This window comes from Podarcis pityusensis, assembly GCF_964106645.2.
Source record: "Podarcis pityusensis genome assembly, chromosome: 16".
Classification (NCBI taxonomy): domain Eukaryota; kingdom Metazoa; phylum Chordata; class Lepidosauria; order Squamata; family Lacertidae; genus Podarcis; species Podarcis pityusensis.
This window is the reverse complement of record NC_138041.1, coordinates 7,198,651-7,226,154: the sequence shown is the minus strand read 5'-3', so window position 1 is coordinate 7,226,154 and position 27,504 is coordinate 7,198,651. Positions and strand designations below refer to the sequence as shown.

General features: G+C 45.4%; 2 long non-coding RNA genes across 4 annotated transcripts in view; one reads left to right on the top strand and one right to left on the bottom strand.

Moving 5' to 3' along the window:
- Nucleotides 1–9,570: 9,570 nt before the first annotated feature.
- Nucleotides 9,571–27,504, bottom strand: part of LOC308465163 — a 47,260-nt gene continuing 29,326 nt past the window's right edge. For 2 of the 3 annotated variants that reach the window (XR_013980303.1, XR_013980304.1), the window contains 2 exons: nt 11,859–11,977; nt 9,571–9,822 (listed from right to left, as the gene is read on the bottom strand). This is a non-coding gene — a long non-coding RNA (uncharacterized lncRNA). Of the gene's footprint in view, nt 9,823–11,858; nt 11,978–14,019; nt 14,207–27,504 lie in introns of those variants that run through there. The other variant, XR_013980305.1, reaches the window with a different exon arrangement.
- Nucleotides 23,475–26,462, top strand: LOC308465166. Its single transcript, XR_013980308.1, has 2 exons — nt 23,475–23,758; nt 25,544–26,462. It is a non-coding gene; the product is annotated as an uncharacterized lncRNA (long non-coding RNA).

Below are 27,504 nucleotides of genomic sequence, written 5' to 3'. Positions count from 1 at the left end.
AAATGAAAGAGAACCTTTATGAATATAGCACATGAAATCCCCACAGAGAAAAGTGGAATGAATACTAATATGAACATCTAGACATATGAATGTCTAGACATTTTTGCCTAGGCACATATAGCAATTTCACCTAGGAACACATAGCAATTTTGATACTTCTGGGCTGACTCAGTACCTCAGAGCTCCTAAGTGGAGCTCCATGGAGCCTGGATGACCCCATAGTTTGTCTCCCATTCTTCCTAATCAGCCCTGCAGTAAAGGAGGTTTGGATTGACTAAGCCATCCTTCTTCCTCCAAGAGGAAGTGGTGCAAACACCATTCAGGAGGTGCCAAAGAAGTACAAACAGTACAGAAAACTGCAATGGACAACTGCTCATCTTGGCAGCCACCAGGCACTCTGCTGTGGCCAACATTCGCTTATTGACTCCCTCCCATTAAGCCTCCAAAAAACTAATCAAGTGGGGTAGAACCCACACCACACAGCAATTAAATGAGGTGGCATGATGGCAACTGAAAGGAATCTTCTTGAGATGTATTTGATAGGAATCCTCTAGGGCTTAGGGTCACAAACAGCAATTACCCCCAGGAAGTGAAGCCAGATTGCATATAACAATTACCTCTTTAGCGCTAATTAAATGAATGAAACTGTATAAAAGGGCTCCACATAGAAGTTTTTTCTCCAATAGCAGGTTGAGGCTTCCCTTGTCTCCCATGTTTTCTCCTGGTGTTGGTATGTCTGCTTTTAAACTAAACTTTGTGGGAGAGGACCTCTCTTCTTGGAATTTGTTATTGTGCTTTTGACTTCAGAGGTTAATAGTTTGGGTTGGGAATGGGGAATGGTACATAATATATTATTGTTGGGCTGCCTAGAATTGTTACCACCTTGAATTTCTGTGGATAATTAGGTGAGATAGAAGTCCTTGTTTTTCTGGAAACAATGACTTGTGTGAGCCACAGATTTTGTCCAAAACTCATCATTGTCTTTGCAAAAGTGAAGCCATTGGTTTCACTGAAGATTTGATTACAGAGGCCCCAACTCCCCAAACAGCTGTAATTGAAAACTGTGTTTGTAATATCTTAATGTCCTGTTTTACTGGCTCTTTTCGAGGGGAATTTGTTAATTCTTTTTCTTTTTATGTGTTTTCTCAATCTTTCTTTGCCTCTGTTATTTATGGGGCTGTCAAGGGCCATCTGTCATGGATGCTTGAGTTGAGTTTTCTGCATTGCAGGGGGTTGGACTAGATGTCCCTCTCTTTTCAGATTTTCAACTGCCTTTCCACAATGTCATCTATAAACATAATCAAATTCTACAATTCTATGATTCTAAGTGTTTCTCTCCTTTTTTTTCAGATTAACAGCTGCCTTTCAAGATGTCATCTATGAACATCTGTGCATCCATCCAGTTACGTCCCATTCCTGTTCCTGTTTGAATTATTACAAGATCTAAAATATACAGAGGCTCTTTTGGTAGAATAGCTGACATCAACTTTATGTGAATAAATTCAGGGCTCACTGCATCTCGCCTGAAATACAGCTAGCTCTACCACTCTGGTGACAGCTCCTTTACTGAGAGAAGGAGTAACTTATTCCTATTTTGAATCTGAACATGATCCCAAGAGGAAAGGGGGGAAATGGTCCCTGAATTGCATGTGTTGGATGAATGGCTGGTGATTGTATGGGCTCAGGTGTCAGAAATGCTGGGTCTTCCCTTCTAGACAAGCCCAAATGGACTGGCTCAAGCATCTCTTAGCATCTCTGACACTCAGGGCTACACCTCTCTGCTCAGTGCATCTTTCTGTTTTCCTCCCTTTTCTCTTGGATATTGTCAGCGCTGCCTCAGGTCCTAGCTCACAGAGGACCAACGCCAGTTGCTCTTTATAAACAAAGGTCTTTATTGTGGTTCATTGTTGGTTTGACATCCGTGGCGCGCAGCGCTACGTCTGAGTCCTTAGACCGGCGAAGCTCCGTCTGACTCCTCCCCTCCCCTACACCAGTTCAAGACCCGAGCTTTGCTCCACCTCTTCCTCTCCTCCTTCTGCTCCTTTCTCCTCCGGGTCCTCCTGTCCTCTGGGGTTACCTCCTTCCTACTTTCTTTGGAGGTGGATTCTTCTGACTCCTCCCCACCCTTCCGGCGGGCTTTAGGACCTGGCTCCCAATCCGGGTTTTCTGCTGGCCCGCGCGCCTCCACATTTGAACTTGGCGCGCGCGCCCAGCCGCCTACTTTCCTCCTAACGGCTACACTGCTCCCCTCACTGCTTTCTCCTTCAGGGAGGCTGGCCGGACCTGCTCTTCCCTCCGCCCCCCCACTCTCTGACGGAGGCGTGGTCAGTCCAGCCTCACTCTCTCCTCCTGCAGGAGGCTCTTGTTTTAATCCTTGGGATTCTTCCCCCCCCCCGCTACGCTCTGGTGGGGAAGCTACCCCTGATTTCCAGCTGCCGCTTGGAGACTCCCCACTGGCCCCCCTTGCCCTGCCTCTGGGGGCCCCCTTCTGGGAATCCTCTGATTCGCTGGAGAGACTCATGGAATCTCTCTGATCACTGGCATACCCTCCTGAGCTCTCCTCAGATTGTTCCCCTTCGCTCTCCATCTCCTCCTTCCCCTGTGGCTCAGCCCCTGAGCCCATGACAGATATGTACCTTTTTCTCCCCTTGTACCTAATGTACTTTGACCAAAATTTGTGGGACACCAAAGTGTGAATGACATACACTTGTCATTCATTGACGGATCTCTGAATATGATGCTTCCAGTTTCCCAAGAAGCTCTGTTTTTCTCTGTATCCCTTTTATTGAATCACAGCAGGCAACCTTAAAACAGTCTTTTAATTATTTTACACTTCAATGCATTGTTTGCTTTTATTCTTATTCTTATTATTTATTGAATTTATATATTGCCCTATACCAAGAGGTCTCAAGGTGGTTCACAGAACAAAATCAAAATATAACACCACAAAATATATAAACAAGATAAAAGCAACAACCCAATAACCCCCCTCCCCCTCCAAACCCCCACATTTTAAAAGGGCATGGGATGTCAAACAAATCAACCAAAGGCTCCATTAAAATGGAACATTTTTGGCTGGCACCTAAAGGTGTATAATGATGGCACCAGGTGAACTTTCCTGGGGAGAGCATTCCACAGACGGGGAGCCACCACAGAGAAGCCCCCCTTCTCAAGTTGCCACCCTCCAGATCTCTTGATCTCCCACCCATCTGGTCTAGGGAACCACCCACTAACAGTGTCTCAGTCTTATCTAGACATCATACAAGGCAATCAAAGCAGTTTCTGTGCCAAAACTGTTCCTAATCCTTGATTGAAATGGATCCAGAAAATCAGTTTCTTCCAAAAACACCTTGTTCTGGTCTGCGACCACTCGCTCCAGAACCTTGGTCAGGAAAGGAAGATTAGCAACTGGCCTGTAGTTAGTTAGGTTTTCCGAATCCAGGGAAGATTTCTTAAGGAGTGGTTTTACCACTGCCTCCTCCAAACAGGCAGGGACCACAATTGTAGTGGTTAAGAGTGGTAGACTCGTAATCTGGGGAACCGGGTTCGTGTCTCCACTCCTCCACATGCAGCTGCTGGGTGACCTTGGGCTAGTCACACTTCTCTTCAGTGCTTTTCAGCTAGTGTGGTGAAGTCTCTCAGCCCCACTCACCTCACAGAGTGTTGTGGGGGATGAAGGGAAAGGAGAGTGTTAGCCGCTTTGAGACTCCTTCGGGTAGTGATAAAGCAGGATATCAAATCCAAACTCTTCTTCTTCTTCTTATACATTATGTCATGCATCTGTCCTCCCACTACAATAAATGCCACCTTTCTGTATCACCATTGGTTGTGGTTCTATTGAGTTTCCTTTTATTAGACTTATAGTCATTCATAGAATCATGGAAGTGTAGAGATGGAAGGGACCTTGGGGGTCACCTAGGAGAAGGACAGTCCACCACATTGCAAAGTAGTGCAGTCCACTGTTCAAAATCTCTCAGAGATGAGTCACTTCTATAGAAATTCCTTCCATCACATGGAAGATGGAGCGAGCTTGTTTTTCTCCTGCTCCTGAGTGTTGGACCAGAACCAATAGATTCAAATGAGAAGAAAGGAGATTCTGACCATCAGGCATTTCTGATGGTATGAGCTATATAGTGGACTTCTGGAGGATTTTAAACAGAGGCTGGATCACCATCTGTCAGGTAAATAAGCCACAGGCATGTGAATGCATGGAAATTAGTGAAGTAATTGGAACCCTTTATAGCATAGCTATAATGGTTATACCTGAAAGTATTACAAAATATAGACCCTATTATACCGAGGGAAAGTAGGGAAAGTATTCCAGTGCCCTGACTCACTTTATCAGCCATATTTGTAGGCTGATACTATTAGTTTTGCCACCTTGTTCCCAGTGATACTTGCACAGCACTTTATCTCAGACTGGATTTATCCAGCTTCCTAGCAGCTGGTGGAAAATGATGCAGGCACCTATTTTGCAGAAAGTCATGTTTGTCTCTCCATCCAGAGAGCAGGGACTTCCAGAGCAAGCGCAAGAGCAGGCAAGGGTGAGGGAAAGTGGCCAGAGGAGGGGTGGAGGAATGAAAACACATGAGGGGAAGGAAAGTGATCAAGGAAGCAAGCAATAAGTCAATGGGGAAATGAGCAGCAGGAAGCACTAATGGAGTGTTCTTGTTGGCACACAAAACTTATTAATAGGCTGAGAGTCTTTAGAGGCTGAAGAAAAAAATGGAAGACCTGTTTGGTCTGACTTTATGTCATTTGTGTTTGGGTTTGGACTTGATATCCCGCCTTTCACTCCCCTTAAGGAGTCTCAAAGCAGCTAACAATCTCCTTTCCCTTCCTCCCCCACAACAAACACTGTGAGGTGAGTGGGGCTGAGAGACTTCAGAGAAGTGTGACTAGCCAAAGCTGCATGTGGAGGAGCGGGGAAGTGAACCCGGTTCACCAGATTACAAGTCCACCGCTTTTAACCACTATACCATGCTGGCTCTGTGAGCATGGAGGAACATGGCTCTTGAATATTTATCCATAGCTAGTTGCTGTTATCAGATCAGGTGAGGAGCAGCTGAGCTGGATCCCTCCATCTTCTAGCCCCCAAACCCAGAGGCTGCCCTGGGACTTCAGTGCTTTTCAGCTAGTGTGGTGAAGTCTCTCAGCCCCACTCACCTCACAGAGTGTTTGTTGTGGGGGAGGAAGGGAAAGGAGAATGTTAGCTGCTTTGAGACTCCTTCTGGTAGTGATAAAGTGGGATATCAAATCCAAACTCTTCTCTTATTCTTCAGGTTTAACGAATGCTTTTTTCTGGGGGGGATGAAGGGGTACGCATACCCCTAAACATTTTGTGAATCTAAGTTTGGCCTCATTGAGGGGCAGTATTTCAATATGAGTAGGAAAATGAGAGTACCCCTAAACATATTTTTTTTAAAAGAAAAAAAGCACTGGGTTTAACCCAGAAATTTATTATTTATACCCCGCCCATCTGGCTGGGTTTCTCCAGCCACTCTGGGTGGCTTCCAACGGAATATTAAAATACAATAACCTATTAAACATTAAAAGCTTCCCTAAACAGGGCTGCTTTCAGATGTCTTCTAAAAATCTGGTAGTTGTTTTTCTCTTTGACATCTGATGGGAGGGCGTTCCACAGGGCAGGTGCCACTACTGAGAAGGCCCTCAATACAGGACATCTCATTTTACATTGAAATAAAGGACTATCCCGTATTATACAGGACTCGTAGCATCTCTTGATGGGTGCCATGTCAATAATAAAACTGTTGTTGTTGATTCAGGTAGGTAGCCATGTTGGTCTGACGCAGTCAAAATAAATGAAATAAATAAAAAATTGTCCAGTAGCACCTTAGAGACCAACTAAGTTTGTTGTGTGTTCAGACCCAGAGACCTCCCCCCGAAATAAAAACACATTTGCCTCAAATTTTAGGTTGGTTTTTGGCAGAATTTAGGTCACAACGTTATTGATTACAGAAAATGAATGGTTGCATAGGCTCTGGTTTGACTAGCTCCCTGCACCCTTGCAGGTAGCACTGACCCAGAGCTCTATCATCGGTCAGCCAAGGGTGAACACATCAGCTAGGTGGAAAAGCCCAGGGACAGACTCTGTTCACTCCCCAGATGCTCCCCTGGACTCAGGCATGGGCACAAACTGTGAGGAGAACCTGAGCTTACAGGGTTAAACAGCTCAGAGTGTACGCCCTGCCTACTGTTGGGAGGGGGGAACTTCTGTGTCATATCCGAGAGCCTACAGCCTTTGTTCTCTTTCTACTTTCGCTTTTGAGGAGAGTGGACGTGTTTTCACGATGCTGTTCGCTGTGATAGATTTTTTTTTTTAATGCAACATGACATCCTTTTATTGAATAGTACAAGCTATTATTATTATTTTTTTGAAAATGATATTTATTGAAAAAATTTTGGAATTACAAAAGAGAACAAAGCAGAAAAAGAAAAAGGAAAAAAAACAAAGAAAAAACAAACCACATCAAACAATACATATTGAAAAAACAAAAATACACAGCAAACACACAAAAACAAATCCATCATTCTCGAATCCTCAACTTTCATTACCTTCTTTCTTTGACCTCCTCCTCCTCCCTTTTTTTGTATCCTAGTTGTTAATTGTCGCAGCAAATCCTTTCCATATTTCATAATATTCTGTCATTACATTACCTTAATCTATTTTCATCTTATCTTATAAAGAACCTTAAAGCTTAAAACTTAAATCTTATTTTTACCAACTTTTCATAACCATAATATTCTTACCTAATTCTTTAAACATTTTTGCTAAAGCCAAGTAATTTCGTTCCAACATTTTTCTAACATTCATCAATTTTATAAAACAATCCTAGTAACAAAAAAAGAAATAAAAACAATCCAATCTTCATCCAGCGTCCCTTCCTCCTGGTCACGGGTTTTGTCAGTCCCTTTTATCCCATTAATCTAGCGCATTAACCTGGTAACCTTATATCCGAGGCCCTTAAGTCCCTTCCATGTCCCTTCCGCGGCTCTTCTTCATATTCTCCTTTCACTCGTGGGAACTCCAGCTTGGCAATGTTTTTGACCCTTTTCAACAAATCAGCCCCTTTTCCATAGTCCAGACTAAACTCCATGTGGTATTTAAAAACATGTTTCAGAATCCCTCCAAAATTAAGAGCCCCCACAACCCCAAACATCTCACGGCCCATTGCCAGACTTGAAAAGTCCAAACATCCCTGCATAGGGGGGTCTATCCAACCCCCCATTTCCAAACCAAACCAAACTTTATCTTTCCAAATCTGGCTTTTTCCAAGTTCATTTGTCAAATCCAAAAGCTCATGTTCCTGCAGGGTCACAGCTCCCTCCATCTCTGGCGCCCAAGATTCAGCAACATCCTCTTCTCTCATCTGTTCTGTCAGGGCACACTCCTGGTTTAATTCCTGGGTGGGCTCCATATAGTTTCCCACTGCCTGTTCAAAAATTCTGATTGCATCAGTCATCAAATCCGTCTTCTCATTTAATTGTTCCAGTAGGGCATTTGTTTTACAGAGAGCACACAACAGAGCTTCTGAATACATTGTCCTTCAAGGTCAAAAGTCTATTCCCACAATTGTAATCTGTAACAGCTGCAAGCTCCCTGGAATTGGTTACAGTTTCACAGTCTCCCTCTAGGGGGAAAACTTCTATTAGTTCTTTCTTTTAAGGACAAATCTAGCAACAAAGTTTCCTTTTTCAGATATCTTGTCAATATTTGTTCCTTTAAAAAGCGAAGGGGAACAATGGAATCACTATGTTTCTCTTCTTTTAGCTAACTGTCAAAAACGTTTGTCTCTGGTCAATGAGCTTCAAAAAGACATCAGTCCTGACACCCCGCTCCAGGATCAAGACGGTGGAAAGTTACTTTACTTTAAACTCACTTCTGCAGGTTTAAACAGTCCAAAAAAGATCCCCCTTCTTCTCCTGCTTCCGAAGGGGGTTCAACGATTTTAAATGATGGAAGTTAATCTTTTAGAGGCGATTTTCTGAGCTCTAGTTTACCTTGTCTTTGCTTTAATCTGTCTACAAAGAAACGGAAGGCTGACTTCCTATTTAGACCTTCCCGTTTCAGTGCCAAATTGAAGTAAATTTTTAAGTCCAATTCCTTTCTGCTCGCAAGTCCTTATTTAAAATTCAATTGTCCAAAATTTAAGTACTCACAGGTGATTTTTTTAGAAGCCAAATTGTCCCAGGAAAAAGGCAGTGCTCTCCGACAACGGCTATGTGGCTTCGCTCCACGGAAGAAGCAGTTGACTCTCAGCACCGCGCCACTTGCCCCTCTTCGCTTCGGAGCCCATTAGTGGGTTCCTTTGCGGGTTGGGGGGGCGCTAAGGGTGCCTGCCGAGTCCCATGGTCACAGGCTTCATCCGCCTGTGATTTTTGAAAGGGTCCCTGCTTCGCCGTAGCGAAAAAGACCCGTTTCGCGTGGAGCTAGTCCCTCCAGATCAGAGGGAGTCCGCCATTGCTGATGGCGCCACCCCGGAAGTCCTGTTCGCTGTGATAGATAATGGATAGTCTGCTGTAAATAAAAAACTGCTTCTAGCTGCTAATATCCTGAGTGGACTTTATTTAAGCACACTGAAGAATGCACTGGAGTTTTGAAGCTTTCTCTTACCGCTGCTGATCTCTGCTTTTGCTCAGAGCATCGGAATGTGGAGTTTGGAATGCAGAGGCCTGGCAAGAGCTACGCAGCCGAAGCGGGCTGGACGCCAGGATTTATCTGAGCAATAAATCAATCTCCTTTCAGACAAACCCCTCACAGGGGTTGACCAAACCAAGTTGAGTCCCTGGATTCCTTTAACAGAATACCCTTCACAAAGGGGGGGGGGGCGAGACCGTTCTCCCATCCCTATCACATGAGCCAGTGCCTATCCGCAACCTTACAGGTTGTGACGATTTGCTACGTGGCAGGCAAAACCCAAAGGGCAACAGCCAATCAGCCAAGTGGGGGAAATTCCTGCCGTGCCCCTGTCCCAACGACGGATACCACACGATGGCATAGCAAGGTCAATCGCAAAATGCCCTAAATATAGGGAGAGGTGGGTGGGTGTTCCGATGCATGAGCCAAAAGTGGAAGCTCTGGGTCACGTGCATAGGTATATATAGGTCCCTCGATCCTTTGAGACAGCACACCATTGGCCAGACTAAACCCAGTAACGAGGGACCTACCAATTGGGTGTTGTGGATATCCAATATACCCACCCACAACAAGAAGGTCAGCCTCCAGGTCTCACCGCAACACATGCCCTCTTTTAAGGAGGATACGCTTTCTGGGTATAAGCTTTCGTGTGCACCAGACCCTTATATATAGTGGGAGGGTGGGGTGGGGTTTTTCTCCCACTATATATCAGGGTCTGGTGACTTGTGTTTCTGTGTATCTGAAGAAGTGTGCATGCACACAAAAGCTTATACCCAGAACAAACTTTGCTGTTGTTGTTGTTGTTGTTGCTGCTGCTGCTGCTGCTGTTGTTGTTGTGACTCAGCCTGAAAGCTGCAAGTGAGAATATGAAATGAAAACTCTGTAGAACCATATCACTTTAACTGTGAAGCTGATAAGTTAGATTTATTGGCTGGGGTGGGGTGGGGTGGGGGACAGTGGCATGAAAGAACCCATACATTAAGCAACTTCAGAAAGGGAAAGAATACACTGCGGTGTAAATGAGCAAAAGATTAATGACTGGTTAAAGGTACACAGGGAAAAACAGAGCTTCTTGGGAAACGGGCAGCATCATAACTGTTTCAGGCCTGAAGAATGTCCAGAGATCCATCAATGGGTGGCAAGCTTCTATTATTCAGGGTCGCCTGAATAATAGAAGCAAAAAGGCAAAATCAGGGAAGCAAAAAGGTACAAATCTAAGAGAGAGAGCATCAAAACAGAAAGGAACATGGGGCAGTGAGGTGAAGGCGGAGTGGCAGAGATGTTGAGAGATCCTTGATCCAATCAAATTGGACTTGTCTGGAAGGGGAGTCTAGTCTCTGCATTTCTGACACCTGGGCCCATACACTCATCAGCCGTTACTCCAATATATGCACTTCACATACCACACACCCCTTCCTCTGGGGATCATGTTCCCATTCAAAAAAAAGGGACAAGCTCATCCTTCTCTCAGTAAGAAAGCTGTCAGCACAACATTTCAGGCAATGGACCAAGAAGGGTGGAACCAGGGAGCCCTCCAGATACCTGGTTGGGGGTGCTGTTGTGGAGTACTGTACTGCCACATGTCATAATAATAATAATAATAATAATAATAATAATAATAATAATAATACCCTGCCCATCTGGCTTAGTTTCCCCAGCCACTCTGCACGGCTTCCAACCGAATATTAAAAACAATACAGAGTCAGACATTAAAAACTTCCCAAAACAGGGCCGCCTTCAGTTGTCTTTTAAAAGTAAAATAGTTGTTTATTGCCTTGACATTTGCTGGGAGGGCGTTCCACAGGGCTGGTGCCACTACCAAGAAGGCCCTCTGCCTGGCTCCCTGTAACTTGGCTTCTCGCAGCGAGGGAACCGCCAGAAGGCCCTCGGAGCTGGACCTCAGTGTCCGGGCTGGATGATGGGGGTGGAGCTGCTCCTTCAGGTATAAAGGACCGAGGCCATTTAGGGCTTTAAAGGTCAGCACCAACACTTTGAGTTGTGCTCAGAAACATACTGGGAGTCATGAACTGGCAGGGCACCAGGGAAGGGGAAGGGGATCCCAGCGAGGGATGTAGCTATGATTGGTATACACTGGGACAAATTGAAGATGGGGAAGGGGAGGTTGGGGGCGGGAGGCACTCAAGGGACTTCAGAAGATGCTGAAAGGGCAGCCACCAGTTCACGGGAACCAGGGAAAGTCGACACATCATCAGAACCAAAGGTGGCCCCAGGTGATGGCCTGGGATTCGGACTTGGATGCTGAACCTGAGGGATCCCAGCCTGCACAGGGTTCCCCGCCTCCAGAACCAGCTGAGCCGGGGCTGGGGCATGAGCCCAAAGGGTCCTTACCTGTGCTGGGTCCTCAGGTGCAGGCACCAGCTGAGTCTGCTCTGGCTCCTGAGGTGATGGAGGACCCATTGCTGGCAAATGCTCCACTCTCAGCCCCGTCAGAGGAAGCTGAGGTTGCCTCTGGGTCCAGTAACCCTCCAGCCTCTCCTGAGCTGCAGAGGCTCAGGGCAGAGAGGTGGAGGGAACTAAGTTCTCGCAGAAGGAGTGCTCGCCTCCAGGCCAGGAGAGGTGAGTCACCTGAGGATTGGGGCCGCCCTATGCCTCGGGGCAGATAAAAGCTGGCCAGCCCCAGTCCCAAGTTGAGGGAGCAACAGTGTTGGTTGCTAGTTCCTGCCTGAACCCTGTCCTGCTTTCCTGCCTGAGCTCCAGACCCGCCCTGGCTTGCATGCCTGTTCCTGACTTCACCCGACTCCCTGCCCTGCACCCAGCTTCAGCTGCTACGGACTGCCTCCACATTGCACCTTTGACCACAGACCGGACTTGGACCTCGCCTTTCGGGTAACCCATGGGACCAGCACACCCCATCTGCATGAACACGGTGGGCTCTCAGGCATTGGGAACACTTTCAGAGGTAGGTGCGAGAACACAGCCCAGTTGACTGGTTGACCAGATCATGGGACTCCTTGGATTTGAGAGAAGGTGTGTTTGAGAGAAGTCTGCTTTGGGACCTCCACTGGCCTGTGATTTTGGGACTGATCCTAGGATCCCAACCTTGGCTCTTCTGTAGAGGTGGGAACCTGACCTTATGGTTTGACTTTGAACCTTTCTTATTACAGTGAACCTGAACCTTTATTTGAACACCTCACTGTCTAGCATTGCTGTTGGGACTGAGGGCACCATGAGGACTTACGCATTGTTATGACAGGGTTGAGCAAGTCGAGCATAAAGTTTATAGAATACACATCATGTGGAGAGAAATAGGCTATGTGTATGGGGACGTTGATCTTCGCTGAAAAGGAGACCATGACCCTGAAATAATGTGGGGTAGAACACATTACGTATGTTAAAATTTAAGCAGGCAAATGCTGCTGTCTATAAAGGCCCTCTTTAAATTATGATCTTAATTGTACAGTTAAAGGCATTGTAGGGAAATACTTTTGAAAGCATTAAAATTGGATAGATTAAATTATAATATACAGCTGCCAGAACTTTCACTTTTGTATAGATACCCCATTTTCACTTGCCTTCTGCAACGTTGAGAAGAGAGGCCATTGCAAACATTTAAGGGGAGGGCGGAAACAGAAGTGGGGATCTCATTGGGGCTCCATCCATCATCTTCCCACCTGCTCCCCGCCCCCGCCCCCACAGGGAGAATGGGGACTCCGTTCCTCACCCACAGGTAGTACAACAAGGCAGGAATACAAGGTACTGAGTATGTACTGAGTTGAATAGGATCCAAAAGGCAGCAGTCTGATTGGTCCTAGAACACTAGGATTCAGAATGCAGCAGTCTGATTGGTCCACAGGAGCCACCCAATCCAGCTCCAGGTGGAAGGGAATCCGCAATCTGATTGGCCTGCAGGAGAATCCCAGAATTAGCCAATTACGTGGGGCCCATTGTGTAAATAATGTATATAAGGCAGACATTCTGGGGGAACTTCCATTCCTCCTCACCACTACGAGCTGAATAAAGAGCATGAAATCCACTCTCGACTCCGAGTATATTTCACAAAGGATGTGTGAACTACCTTTCATGAGCTGGACAGAGGGGGAAACAATGAGGCAGCGACCCTAGGTGCACAATTTTGAGGGGGCGAACCATGCAGGTGGGCAAGGGGTGAGTGAGAGACCTTTGCAGTGAGACCAGCAGGGATGTCTGAAGAGTCTCATTCAATTTCTATCTGAGACATAGATCTAGGAAAGCCAACACAAAGTGTGAGAATATGAAGGTACATGGGTTGACCTGATAGGTTTCCTGGGGCCATTTTTTATTTTTTTGCCCCAGGTGACAGGCACCTTCCTCACCACCCATTTTTATTTTTGCTTGCAATAAAATAAAGGCATGCAATCACAGTAAAAAGTGGCATTAGTGGTGACGTGTGTCACCTGTCAGATCGCTGCAGCTCAATCGTTTCTGGCATTGGTGTTGTGGTTCAACACTGAGCTACTTATTATTTGAACAAGAAATATTTACCTTTGGGGGGAAGGGTAGCCCTCTGTAATCAACTTTAAAATCTAATTTCTTTGGTTTCGGACAAAATCTGTGAATCACACATCTCCATCTTGACTGTGAAATGCCTAAGGTAAAGGGACAAGGGACCCCTGACCATTAGGTCCAGTCACGGACGACTCTGGAGTTGCGGCGCTCATCTTGCTTTATTGGCTGAGGGAGCCAGCGTACAGCTTCCGGGTCATGTGGCCAGCATGACTAAGCCACTTCTGGCGAAGCAGCGCACAGAAACGCCATTTACCTTCCTGCCGGAGCGGTACCTATTTATCTACAATGGTACCTTGGGTTACAGATGCTTCAGGTTACAGACGCTTCAGGATACAGACTCCGCTAACCCAGAAATAGTACCTCAGGTCAAGAACTTTGCTTCAGGATGTGAACAGAAATTGCGCAGCAGCGGCAGCAGGAGACCCCATTAGCTAAAGTGGTACCTCAGGTTAAGAACAGTTTCAGGTTAATAATGGACCTCCAGAACGAATTAAGTACTTAACCCGAGGTACCACTGTACTTGCACTTTGACATGCTTTCAAACTGCAAGGTTGGCAGGAGCAGGGACCGAGCAACGAGAGCTCACCCCGTCACGGGGATTCGAACCCCCAACTTTCTGATCGGCAAGCCCTAGGCTCTGTGGTTTAGACCACAGTGCCACCTGCGTCCCTTGTGAAAATGTCTATTTCAGCTAATTACCCACAGAAACTCAAGATGCTAACAGTCTCAAGCAGCCCAACAATCCCAACTTAAACACAAGTCCCAACTATTAACATTTGAAAGCAAAAGCACGACAACACATTCCAAAGAGAGACATTCTTCCCCCAAGAGATTCAGTAAAAAACGGTTCATACCACCAGCAGCCGAAGAAGCCGACTATGCGAAGATGGAGACAAAGGCTGCCGACAGACGCTGTTGGAACAGAGCTGTGTATGACATCCTTTTATAGTCTTCCATTCACAAGGTCAGAGCCCTGAGGCAGCCCTAAAGAGCTAATTGTTATATTATCCCTGGATATTTACAACCCTGTTTTTGACCATTAGCCGTGTGGGAGTTCCCTCAACCACATGCCAAAGTGATGCCTTTCATCTGATGTTATGCCGCCTCATTCGGAAAGACTTTGTTCTTGTTAATTGCTGTGTGAAATGATTTTCACACACACACCCGCCCCAAGATGAGTGCTTTGGAGGCTTAATTTAAAAATAATGAGCCAATGATGGCTACAATCCTTACATAGAGAAATGTCTGGCGGCTGCCAAAATGGGCAGCTACCTGCTGCACTTTACTGTACTGTTTGTACTTTCTCGGGGCCTCCTGAACGGCATCGACACCACTGCCAATAGCTCTTGGAGGCGGAAGGATGTTTTAGTCATGTGCAGTTATGCTAGGCTTGAGATGGACGCAGCATTTTGGAAGTTCTCTCAGTTCCTGCTAATTCATTTGTGGTGGTGTTCGCAGGGGTCAGCAACCTAAGGCCTATGGGCCACAAGCAGCCCACAGGGGTCATTTGGCCAGCCCACAAGCTGCCCCCAAACCAAAACGGCCACTCGGCGAGTCCCCCAAACCAAAATGGCCACTCGGCGAGTCCCTGCACGCTACGCTAAAGCAGTGTGTTGCGGTGCGGTGCGGTGCGGTGCTGGTACTTGCTTCTGCGGTGCCGGAAATGGCATCTGTGTAAATGCCAGAAATTGTGTCTGTGCAGACACAGACACCGGAAATCGTGGGTGCCTTCAGATGTCTTCTAAAAGTCTGATAGTTATTTATTTCCTTGACATCTGATGGGAAGGCGTTCCACAGGGTGGGCACCACCACCGAGAAGGCCCTCTGCCTGGTTCCCTGTAATTTTGCTTCTCACAGGGAGAGAACCGCCAGAGCTGGACCTAAGTGTCCGGACTTAACAATGAGGGTGGAGATGCTCCTTCAGGTATACTGGACAGAGGCCATTTAGGGCTTTAAAGGTCAGCACCTACACTTTGAATTGTCATTGGAAACATACTGGGAGCCAATGTAGGTCTTTTAGGACCGGTGTTATGTGTTCTCGGCGGCTGCTTCCATTCACCAGTCTAGCTGCTGCATTCTGAATTAATTGCAGTTTCCAGGTCACCTTCAAAGCTAGCCCCATGTAGAGCGCATTGCAGTAGTCCAAGCGGAAGATAACCAGAGCATGCACTACTCTTGGGAGACACTTCAAATAACTGCATTTACTAAATCTTTAGCCCATAAGGGGGATTGTTGGCATTCTCTAACTACTCTTGAATCCTTAATTGTTCCTATATCTCTGATTTCTAAAGGCTTGATATCCAGTATTTACAAATTACTAATAAGCCAGGCAATTGGCTCTCCACCAAGTCTTAGGATAGCCTGGGAGGGTGACCTTAAATATCAAATTGAAGAATGTAAGTTGGATAAATGGGATCAGATTTTGGTAAATGATTCTTTAAAAACTGTATCTTCTCAAAATCCACTTTAAAAATCATACTTAGGTGGTATTTGCTTCCAGTGTGCCTTTCCAAAATCAATACAAATATTTCTCCACTTTGCTGGTAGGACTGTAAGACTATAGGAACTTATATGCACATATAATGGGAATGTGAGGTTTTATATAATTTTTGAATAAAGGTTTTTACCATTATCTTTCTAAACACGGATCAACCATTAACACCAGATCCAGCCTTGACCTTGCTTTCAATAGAAAGCAATACAAATCCCAGAATAAGTCTCTGGTCTTTTTATTGTTAGCTGCAAGAACAATGTCAATAGCCAGTCAATGGAAATTTGCTTAACTCCATTGACTGATTATTGGTTTCGTAGATTTCAGTTACAGATGGGTAGCCGTGTTGGTCTGCCATAGTCGAAATAAAAAAATTCCTTCCTGTAGCACCTTAAAGACCAACTAAGTTAGTTCTTGGTATAAGCTTTCGTGTGCATGCACACTTCTTCAGATACACACAAAGTATCTGAAGAAGTGTGCATGCACACGAAAGCTTATACCAAGAACTAACTTAGTTGGTCTTTAAGGTGCTACAGGAAGGAATTTTTTTGGTTTCGTAGAGTTTGGGATATCTCACACAGAGACAACTAGAAAGGTAGCCAGGAAAACTCTAAATCAGATTATTTTTTATGCTATCCGGTTTAAATTTTTGATGTAAGTCAATGCAACAAAGATGGAACACAGAGCCCCCAGTGGTTCAATTAAGTCTGTGGAAAGGATATATTTTAGAAGATTAGGATAAAGTGATTTCTTGAAGCCTTGGGTTGTGCTGGCCCATTTAGTCTAGGGTTACCAAACATCCCCATTTCCCGGGGCAGTCCCTGGATTTGTGAATAAGTCCCTGGACAAATTCCATCCCCGGAATGTCCCCGGATTTCATCTAATGTCCCCAGGACAGTTGGCTGGCTTCAGGAACTGCTCAGAAGTCCCCATGTGATGGTGGTGCAGGGGCTCTAAGATGCAGCTTCCGGGCTGCGTCCACCTTCCCTGACCCCAGCAACTAATGGGATCCCTCAGCTGGGAAGGGATGCTTCCCGTTGCCTAATTAAGAGATCCTTGCCCCCTCCTGCTTGCATGCAAGCTCTGATAGGCAGCATGAAGCCTCCCTTCACAGCTGAGAGATCCCCGCCCCCTCCTGCTTGCACACAAGTAGGAATGGGATTGGGTCTGCTCTGATGGGAAGGGCGGCATTGCGCTGCCCAAGCCTCACCGTCACCGCCACTCTCGGCCCTCCTTCTCCGCCTTCCATGCCTGACCTACCGAGCACTGCTTCCCCCCCACCACCAAAGAACCAACAACTTGGGCTGCCCAGGCTCATGGAGAAAGGAGATAGAAGCCTCGGAAGAAGGGGAAACGTGGCGGTTGAGGTCAAGGCAGCAGCCGCCTCTCTGCCACCGCCATCGCTGCAGCATCAACGTCCCGAACGTGTAGTGTTTATTTATTTAAAGTGTCCCCGGATTCATTGAAATAAATCTGGTAACCTTAGTCCAGTATCCTGTTCTCACAACCAGATGCCTGCACAAAATCCGCAAGCACAACAAGGCTCTCCCCTCCTGCAGTTTCCAGAAACTGATATTCAGTAGCATTGCTGCCTTCAACCAAATGGTGTTCCTTTTTAATTACAGTCAACAAGACTGCTGGATTGAGGTTTCAGTAATACCCATCCTTTAATGCTTAATGAATCGACTAGTTGGGTAGGTGCCAAAAGGATCAAAGGAAACATTCACAGTTCTTTGCCTGGCTCTCATAACTGTAATGAATAATAATGAGGAAGTATAGCGTGTGCCCTGGAGCAAAATGTGTGAAATATTATCTTTGCAATACTCCGAGAGGCAGGCAGCACGTCGAAAGTACAAACAGTACAGCAAAGGCAAAAGGCAACTGTTCCATTTGGCAACTGCCGCTCCACTACAACCGTAGCCAGCACCACCTTATTAGTGTTATTTTATTACACCTCCAAAGTATTAATCAAGGGGAGGCAGAAATCATGCCACACCGCAATTAACAGGAACAGGGAGTCTTCCCAAATGACACAGCAGCAAATGAAAGGAGTCCTCTTGTAAGATGGTGGTTGATGGGACTCCCACAGAGCCAAAGGCCACAGACATGATCGCAAGTATACAGGGATTTTAAAAAATATTTTTGATTGGTTTTTACAAAAGGTACCCTCATTTCTTTGCACTTTCAACAAATATTGGAGCTTGTTCTATACATTTTGGATAACTTAGTAGGAGTCAGATACCACCAGTACATCATTTTCATATAATTTTCTTTAAGTGTACAACATGCTGTGAATTTCAAATCTGTTCTCCATAGCCTCTTCCAATCTGCCTTTTGTGCATTATGTCCTAAGTCCTTGGCCCAGTTTATCACAGCCGATTTAACCTGTTCATCCTTTGTATGCCACAAGTATACAGGGATTGAAGTGAGACTGCAAATGACAATTGGATCTTTTGGACTGACTTGAGAACATGAAGCTGTGAATGAAGAGAAATAAATGATTCCTTAGTGAGCTATTTTACCATTCAGCCTTCTTGGCCTTCTTGAAGCTGCTCACCTTAGAAATACAGTGGTACCTCGGGTTAAGAACCTGATTTGTTCCAGAGGTCCGTTCTTAACCTGAAACTGTTCTTAACCTGAAGCACCACTTTAGCTAATGGGGCCTCCAGCAGCCGCCACGCCGCTGCTGCGTGATTTCTGTTCTCATCCTGAAGCAAAGTTCTTAACCCAAGGTACTATTTCTGGGTTAGCGGAGTCTGTAACCTGAAGCGTCTGAAACCCGAGGTACCACTGTGTTTCAATATAATTATCTGCATCACAATACAGTGGTACCTCGGGTTAAGAACTTAATTCGTTCTGGAGGTCCATTCTTAACCTAAAACTGTTCTTAACCTGAGGTACCACTTTAGCTAATGGGGCCTCCTGCTGCCACCGCACCGCCACTGCACAATTTCTGTTCTCATCCTGAAGCAAAGTTCTTAACCCGAGGTACTATTTCTGGGTTAGCAGAGTCTGTAACCTGAAGTGTCTCTAACCTGAAGCATCTGTAACCTGAGGTGCCACTGTAGTGGTTCTATTGTCTCCATTTCATTATCTTATCTGTGGGAATCAGACTCAGGTTTGAGGAGGAGTGGTGGTTGCTCAAAACAGATGTGGTTTTGGGGATGATGTGGATGAAATAACCATTCACAGAATTGTAGAATTGGAAGGGATCACAAGGGTGATCTAGACTGGATGTACTACAGCACCTGCAAATGCAGGAACCTTTTGCCAAACGTGGGGCTTGAACCCACAACCTTGAGATTAAGGGCCTCATGCTCTACCAACTGAGCTATCCCAGCTTCATGCTTCCCCACTTCTTATATGGCATTCAACCAAGATCAAAAATCTAATATGGATGTTCCTAATGAATTGTTCTGTACCCAACATTCCATATCTGCTTTGGACTCAGCCCCCAATAAGCCCAACTCACTCTGGGCCAAACTAGAGACACAACACCCTGGATCCCTATCCCAAATTGGTTGGGGCAGGGGGTGATGTTTAATGAGGCGGCTTAAAAAACAAACACCCAACTAAACATATGGCTGGAAGCAGACAGGGCAAAGTGTCACGAACATGCCAACCCAAAGCCAAGAAGTACAGCCTGAGATAGAAAGCAGTCAAACAGAGGGAGAACAGAGACGCCTGCAGATTTCTCAGACAACTGGAACTTGTGGGCAGACAAACCCTCCTCTCTCGGGAGTTAGTAGGAATGCAGCTTATCAGCTCGGAAAGGGTGGGCTGGATGGTAGCCAGCTCTCTCAAGAATCTCAGTCACTCTCGGCCCATAGGAGGGGGAGTAGTTCTTCAACGGAAGGGGAGTTTGCTGACCCTATTAGTCCCAAGACTAGATGAATGGGGACGGTCTTAGACAGAAAACAAACGACGAAAAGTAAGGGTCAGAATTTCAGGCTATTCTGCAGGTCCCGGAAGTACTCTTCAGAAGAGTCAACTTGATTTGATGCATGGCTGCTCGGCGGGAGCGGTTGTGGTGAACAACTTGTTTTGCAATACATCTTCAAGCTAAATACGTCTTGTGTGCTGTGTTAGCAAGCCGGCAGCCGGCTAGCTCCTGACAGAAAGGAGACATGGTGTCTCTCTCCCCCAATCCCCATGGGGGTTAATTTCTGCAGGGTGGTCTTTCACAAGTGTTTTTTTTTTCCTCCAAAGAAGGCATGCTTGGGAAGAAGCACCTGGCAAGTATGATTGCCTCCTTTCAACAGCTGTTGAGTGGAGACATTGAGAGCCAGTGTGGTGTAGTGGTTAAGAGCGGTAGACTTGTAATCTGGGGAACCGGGTTCGCGTCTCCACTCCTCCACATGCAGCTGCTGGGTGACCTTGGGCTAGTCACACTTCTCTGAAGTCTCTCAGCCCCACTCACCTCACAGAGTGTTTGTTGTGGGGGAGGAAGGGAAAGGAGGATGTTAGCCGCTTTGAGACTCCTTCGGGTAGTGATAAAGTGGGATATCAAATCCAAACTCTTCTTCTTCTTCTGTGGGACACTGCTTCACCAGTGGGGCAGCAGGCAAGAGGCAGTGTCAGGTAGCATTGGGCTGAAAAGGGCTTCATGCTCCAAATGAGTACCCCACACCTAAAGGCATCCATCTGCCACCCCTTCTCTGGGGAAGACATAGCCAGCAGTTTGGTAGGGCTCAGCCTTTTGTGGGTTATCCTGCCCAATTCCTGCTTCTAAGTTCTGTCTGATTCTTATCCTCTTAACAACCCCAGATGAACCCAGTCTGTCCTACCTGGTATGCATCCATCTTGAACTATTTCAACCTGACTTAATTGATGCCTGGATCCTTATGATTAAGCCCAATTTGATTTGGTATTTGGGTCATGGTGTGCATCCAGTACTACTCCTACTCAGAGTAGTTCCACTGGCATTAATGAAGTTGACTAGCGTGGGTCCTTTAATTTCAATGGTTTTACTCTGAGTAGAACTTAGTGCTTAGCACATAGCAACCTATTATGATAAAGCGCACTAAAGCTGCTTCATCCAACGTTCTGAATGCATAGAAAGGTACAAATTTATGCTACCAAGTCCATAAAAGTCTAAGAATTAAAGTGTACAAATTTCAAAGTACAAATCACACTGGTCTGCTGTGCTTCTGATCATTCTCTGCTGGATCAAAGCAAAGGTGCATCTAGCCCAGTAGCCAACCAGAAGTCTCCAGAAATCCTAAAAACAGGGAATTCAGGGAAGGAATAGACCACTATTATTATCTTATATGAATGTGGAGGCCAGAGAAAATGATGTTAATGAATCCACTTATTGCTGACTGTTGAGTGACCATCTGTGAGAATTAATAATGAATGGTCTTTCTGAGAACTTTATAGTATATGGCATGGATAGGCAAACTAAGGCCTGGGGCCTGGATCTGGTCCAATCGCCTTCTAAATCTGGCCCACGTACGGTCTGGGAATGAGCATGTTTTTACATGAGTAGAATGTGTCCTTTTATTTAAAATGCATCTCTGGGTTATTTGTGGGGCATAGGAATTCGTTCATTTCCCCCCCAAAAAATATAGTCTGGCCCCCCACAAGGTCTGAGGGACAGTGGACCGGCCCCCTGCTGAAAAGGTTTGCTGAGCCCTGGAATATGGTGTAGCTCCTATCTTCCTCTCCAGCAGCTCCTATGAGCAGCCCAAGGAAAGAGGCCATGGCGTGCTCCCTTGCAGCCACAGTTTCCGCCAGCACTCAGGACATGAGCCAGATCCTCCTCCTCCCTGAGCTTGGTGGTGGCAGCACCGGTGGGCAAAATAGGGACATTCCAGGATCAAATGAGAAGCTGGGATGGCTTTCATAATACCTGGGAAATTGGGAAAGTTGGATAGTATGAAATGCGGGTGGGATCTCTGTGGTCTTTCAGATGTTCTTTGTCTATGATTCTCATCATCCCTGACCATTGGCCATGTTGGTTGGAGCTGAGGGGTTTTGGAGTTCAACAACATCTGGAGAACCATAGTTTCATTTCCCCTATCTTAAGTGGGTCTCAAAATAAACTTATAGATATGTGAGGACCTCCATTGTATCTGGATCCAACTTCAATCTCATCCATTAAAGCAGAAGTCAAATGTATGTACAGAATTTCCACCCATCAAGGTGCAGTGTCTGTGTAAATCTTCTAGCCCTTTTGCCCATTGAAGTCTGAGAGGCTCTACCATTTTGAACATTTCACTAGTTGCTGAAAAGTATGCTACTACTAAAGTATTTCCCAGAATGAGTCACTGACTCATGACAAACGCCTGATTCAATTAGGAGGGCTATTTCCATCTATTTTATTTTATTGTACTAATACTGATGTCTGTCACTCTGATATTTGTTAATGTTTTGTCTTCTTTATATTTTCCATTTACATAAATTACTGGTGTCTTTATATATATATATATACACACGTGTATGTGCACGCACGTGAGTAACTGTGAGTAACAGTTCCCAAGATTAGAGAATATGGTGGATTTGAGTTTATTACTGCGTTTCTGAATGTGTCTCTTTATTCAGCATATTGGGTGACAGTACAAAAAAGAATATGAGCGTTGTGTCCATCCTGTTTTGAATGTAATCCATTCATTAGCGTGCCTGCAATCTGAAGCCTGCAGAACTGCCATGGAATCTGTTCCAAGAAGCTCCCTTGCATTCCGAACCAAGTTACATGTACGTTTTACATTGTGGGTGGCTCTCCGCAGCTCTAAAATTATACAAGGCCAAAACTTTGGCACAACTCCTCCATGGTTCCTTTTTGGGCCCACCTTCCTCTGCTTTCTCCCCACTTGAGAGAGTTCAATCTAGACTTCTTAGTGCTCTCCTCCAAGTCCCCAGATGTGTCTCAAACGCATGGGTTAGATTGGAAACGGGGGTGATGAGAGTGGAGGCTAGCATCTGCCTAACATCAATCTGCAAATGGCTGACATTGAACCTGCTCCCCCGAGGGATAGCCCCATTGATCTTCTGTGACCAATTCCAGTCGGGCTGGCAAACTGCAGTCCTGAACACCCTCTGGAAATTTGGTTTTGCCCCTCAAGCCCTTCTAAGTCTGGGCTTGGGCCAGGCAAAAGCTATGGTCAGGCAAAGTATATTAGACACCAAGAGACAGCAGGACTATACAACTGGAGAAATCGAGAGATATATAGCCGCACCGGCAGCATATCTCTTCTTTCTCGTTTCTTGGGATGCAAGAAGGGCCTTTACACTCGCCAGACGCTCAGCTCTTCTCTCGCCGGTCTTGGGTGGAGCTTTTAGAAAAGTCCCCAATGCTCAGAGACTTTGCACCTGTTCACTGGGAGAGATAGGAAGCCCAGAACACTTGTTCTTTAGATGTCCCTCTTATGAAGAGGCACGTAGTAATATCATGGATCCCCTACTGGTGAGGCTCACTGACCTCCCGCAAAAGCAAAAATTTGACCTTTTGCTGTTAGGCAAAGACAAGAAGATGACCGGGATGGTCGACAGATTCTGTGTACAGATCTGTAGGCGCAGACCATCACCCAATTCAAAATAGTCCGGCAATACTTATTGTTTTTGGAAATGAAACCCCAGAAACATTGAGATTTTGATTAAAAAACTGGGCATTTAAAAATCTGAAAACAATGGATGTCACCAGTGCTTTTTTCCCTAAAACAATGTCAAGGGCTACTCTGGTTTCCCTACTCATACTGAAATACTGCCCCTCAGTGAGGCCAAACGTAGACCTTAAACGCAATTTTTTTTTTTTTTGCGTCCTTTTGTATAATCCAATAACATAAGGGTTGGGACATGGTGGCATTAGTAATGAAGGATATGTGCTTCCAACAAAGGCATCCAACCAGGGACTATAATAATCTATAATGAAATATAAACTCTTGAATGAGAGTACACTCTTCCCCCGTGGGGTTAATCATTGAAAGAAAAATGTTTGTGAGATTTCTAGGCATTTCTGCCAAGTGCGCATTAGGAAAGAGCAATGCTGACTCAAGGCGTGGAAGCCAAAAGCAAACGGTATAAATGCTCCAGACATTTCTGTCTTCCTCACCAGAGTCTTCCAGCTTCCCTTGACTTCGGTTGCTCAGCCTTTCCTGCTGTTGGTAAGTTGTCTTTAAATCAAAGCTTTCATAGGAAAAGGGCACAGAGGCATTCGGTGACTCTGGAGGAGATTCGCTAGGGATTGTGTTTTGAAAACTTAAGGAACAGCTAGAGCTATTTTTGGTCATCTGCATACTATCCCTTGCTTTTTCCTGTAGGACTTATTTCAGTCATTAACAGTCGTCAACAGGTTTACCATACCCATTGAGTCAATCACCCATCTCCTACTAACTTCATGAGAAATGTCTCCCCTATATATCTTCATTCTTCTTTGGTAATCACTCATAGCCGAGTAAGATTGTCTTCCATAAACATGGTTTTAACAATGAGTCCCTAAGTGACTGTGGAGGCCAATTCTGGATCCACACATCCTTCCACAGTGGGGACATTGGTTTCTGGGCAGGATTTGATCACGGTGTGGATTTGCCAAGGGTGCCTTCCTCATAGCACGTTTCTCCCTTGAGTCCTGACTATGAGTGTCTTCAGAGCCCATGACATCTTTGGTAAAGGCTGTTCTCCAACTGGAACACTCGCAGGCCAGTTGTCAGTGTTTATACTACATTTTTTTAAATTTGCCTTTAGACAGTCTTTAAACTTCTTTTGTTGACCACCAGCATTACACATTCCATTTTTATGTTCGGAATAGAGTAGTTGCTTTGGAAGAGGATCATCAGGCATCCACATAACATGACCAGTTCAACGAAGTTGATGTTGAGGAATCATTGTTTCAACACTGGTGATCTTTGCTTCTTCCAGTATGCTGATATTAGTTCGCCTGTCTTCCCAATAAATGTGTAAAATTTTTCTGAGACACTGTTAAGGTCTGGTGACTTTTGTTTCAGAGTATCTGAAGAAGTGTGCATGCACACAAAAGCTTATACCCAGAACAAACGTAGTTGGTCTCTAAGGTGCTACTAGACATTTTTTTATTTTATTTTTGAGGAGCAGGGTAATTAGAAAGTTGCAAACTTTCACATTTGCCTCATAGATTTGGTGTGAATCGCAGTGGAAACATGAAAATACTTACATAGCTGGAATAGTGTAATGGATTTGTTTTAGCCTGAGTGGATTGTCTAATCCAGGGACACAAAGTGCATTATGAGGAATGAGGATTCACTCTATTCACATACTGAGGGTACTACAGTCGTACCTTGGTTTTTGAACAGCATAGTTCTCAAACGTTTTGGTTCCCGAACGGCAGAAACCCGGAAGTGACTGTTTGCGAACAATTTTTGGAAGCCGAACATCCAATGGGGCTTCTGTAGCTGCCGATCGGCTGCAGGAGCTTCCTACGTCCCATCAGAAGCCGCGCTTTGGTTTCTGAACGCTTATGAAGTTGAACGGACTTCCGGAATGGATTCTGTTCGACTTCCAAGGTACGACTGTATAGGAGAGTTTTTTTTATCTGACTAAGCCTTTAACAAAGTAACCAAGGACCACCTAAGGTCACTCTTTGAACTTGTATACCCCCCTCCTCAAATTTGTAGTTTTGACTCGCCCAATGCTGTTGCCATGCAGGTGTGTGAGGAACGAAGACCTCATTCTCCCCACAAAAAGGGAGGAAAAGTTGGGAGGATAAGGGTTTTTTTGGTTATTTTGTGTCTGTATATCGCCTTGCTAAAAATCTATCTGCTTGCTATATTTTACTATTTCCTGTGATGTAACTGGACACCACTTTCAGAAAAGATTGCTCATAGTATTTATTGATGCAAAATTTGTAATTAAACAGAATCCGAGTAGACATTAGTGTACACCATCTTAAACACTTTCATGTTATTTTTTTCCAGATTGACACCAGTTGTTCTACGATGACTACAGCTGTAATGACACCCATTATGAAATGCCGCATGCCTATTGAAGTAATGACGCGGGCAGACGACGGAACACTTAGGCCGATGACAATTTGGGTGGAGATGGAGATTGATGTTATGAAAGAGGGAACAAACACCACTCTCCCCAACCCCAGCCCTGCCCAGATAACTCAGGCTAGCATGCTTGCTCCTTCACCAGCAATGCAGCTGCCTTCACTGATGCAACCAAATTCTTTTGCTTACAATCTCCCTTCTCATCCAGCAACAGTTCCTATACTGAGACGAAGATGAGCTTGTCTCTCTTTTGAATGGGATTTTGATCCCCCACAGGAACGGGGTGTGGGGAATGGTACCTGAAATGCACACCATGGATCAACGTCTAATGGCCATTTGTCATGGATGCTGTAGTTGAGATTCCTGCATTGCAGAGGGTTGGACTTGATGGCCCTTGTGGTCCCATCCAACTCGACAATTCTATCATTGTATGGTGTCAGGAATGCCGAGCCTCCACCATCCAGACAAACCAGAATGGATTGGATCAAAAGGTTGCTCAGCATCTCTGACACTCTCGCCTACACATCCTTGATCAATGCTTCTTTGAGCTTTCCTTCTATCTCTCTTAAGCACATCCTTTCTGTTGCCTTTCTATCGCTCATTGATGGCACTCAGAATATCCTTCAGGCCTGCAAGAGTTCTGATGCTTCCAGTTCCCTGAGAATTTCTTCCTTCCGCTGTGTACCTTTGCCTTGTATCAATTATAAATTCATCTGTCACTTTGTCATTTAACTCTTTTGTGGCTGAAAGGATTGTTGACCTATTTGAAGCCGCTCACCTAAGAAATGCTTTCATGATCTCCTCTTTCCACTATAATAAACACTATCTATCTGCATCATAATTATATTTTTGGTTCTATTCATTTTTCACTTATTTTGCTCATTCCTAGGTTTCACTCCTAGGCATGGGGGGGGGGGGACATGTCTAACTTAGATACATTATTTCCAACAGGTCTACACTGAGTAGAACTTAGCTGGCTACAGCCCTACATCTAAAAAGAACAGCCTCCATATATAGTATAAAAAGGGTCCTAACATGTAATAATATAGATCAGAAATGTAGGGAACATAATGCCATAGTTAGTTATTTCAGCAGCAGCAAACACCACTGAAATAAGTATTAGGTAGTTATGATTTTATATGTTTGGATGTGAGGGTGATCTGGCTGCGACTTCCATTGCCCATTGATCGCCAGGGTTGATTTGGCTGATCTGGCTTGCTAGGCAAGTGTCCCCTCCCTCCCTCATCGGTCCATGCACACCCCCCTGTCAGTACGCCTTTGAGCCGATGCCAAGGACTGGGCTCAACAACTGGATCTGCCCCAACTGGGCTAGAAGACTGGAGTACTTCCAGAGACCTTCCACTCCTCTAAAGCAGGTCTAAGTGCACAGGATACACAACTGTGAGTTGTGGGCACCAAACTCAGCAGAGTATAAACAACACGGAAGAAAGCTGTGAAGCATAACTTCTTTTATTTCTAATAAGTTCTGCAAGCTAAATCTGAAGCGCTACTGGCTTGAATGAGTGTTACAGCTCTCACTCAGCCATCTAATCTCTACATAGATAACACTCAGACTCCCCACAGAGTCAGGCAGGAGAGGAAGAAGCAAAGAACAGTTTGCTCCCCCTCCTTTCTGAAAACATCATATCAGGAGATTCTCACAATGGGAGGGGGTGAAAATATCCACACACACACTCACACACAAACAAACACACACACCCCGAAGCTGCATGCTCGGTGAAAGAGGATGGCCATCCCAGATAGGAGTGCACTGTTCTTGGGTCAAGGGTATCAAGGGGAAAGAAGGGATGCTCTCTCTGTTTCTCTCCCTCTCCTGCAGACCTAGAACATGGCTAGGGAAAGATTCCATTCACCCCAGAGAA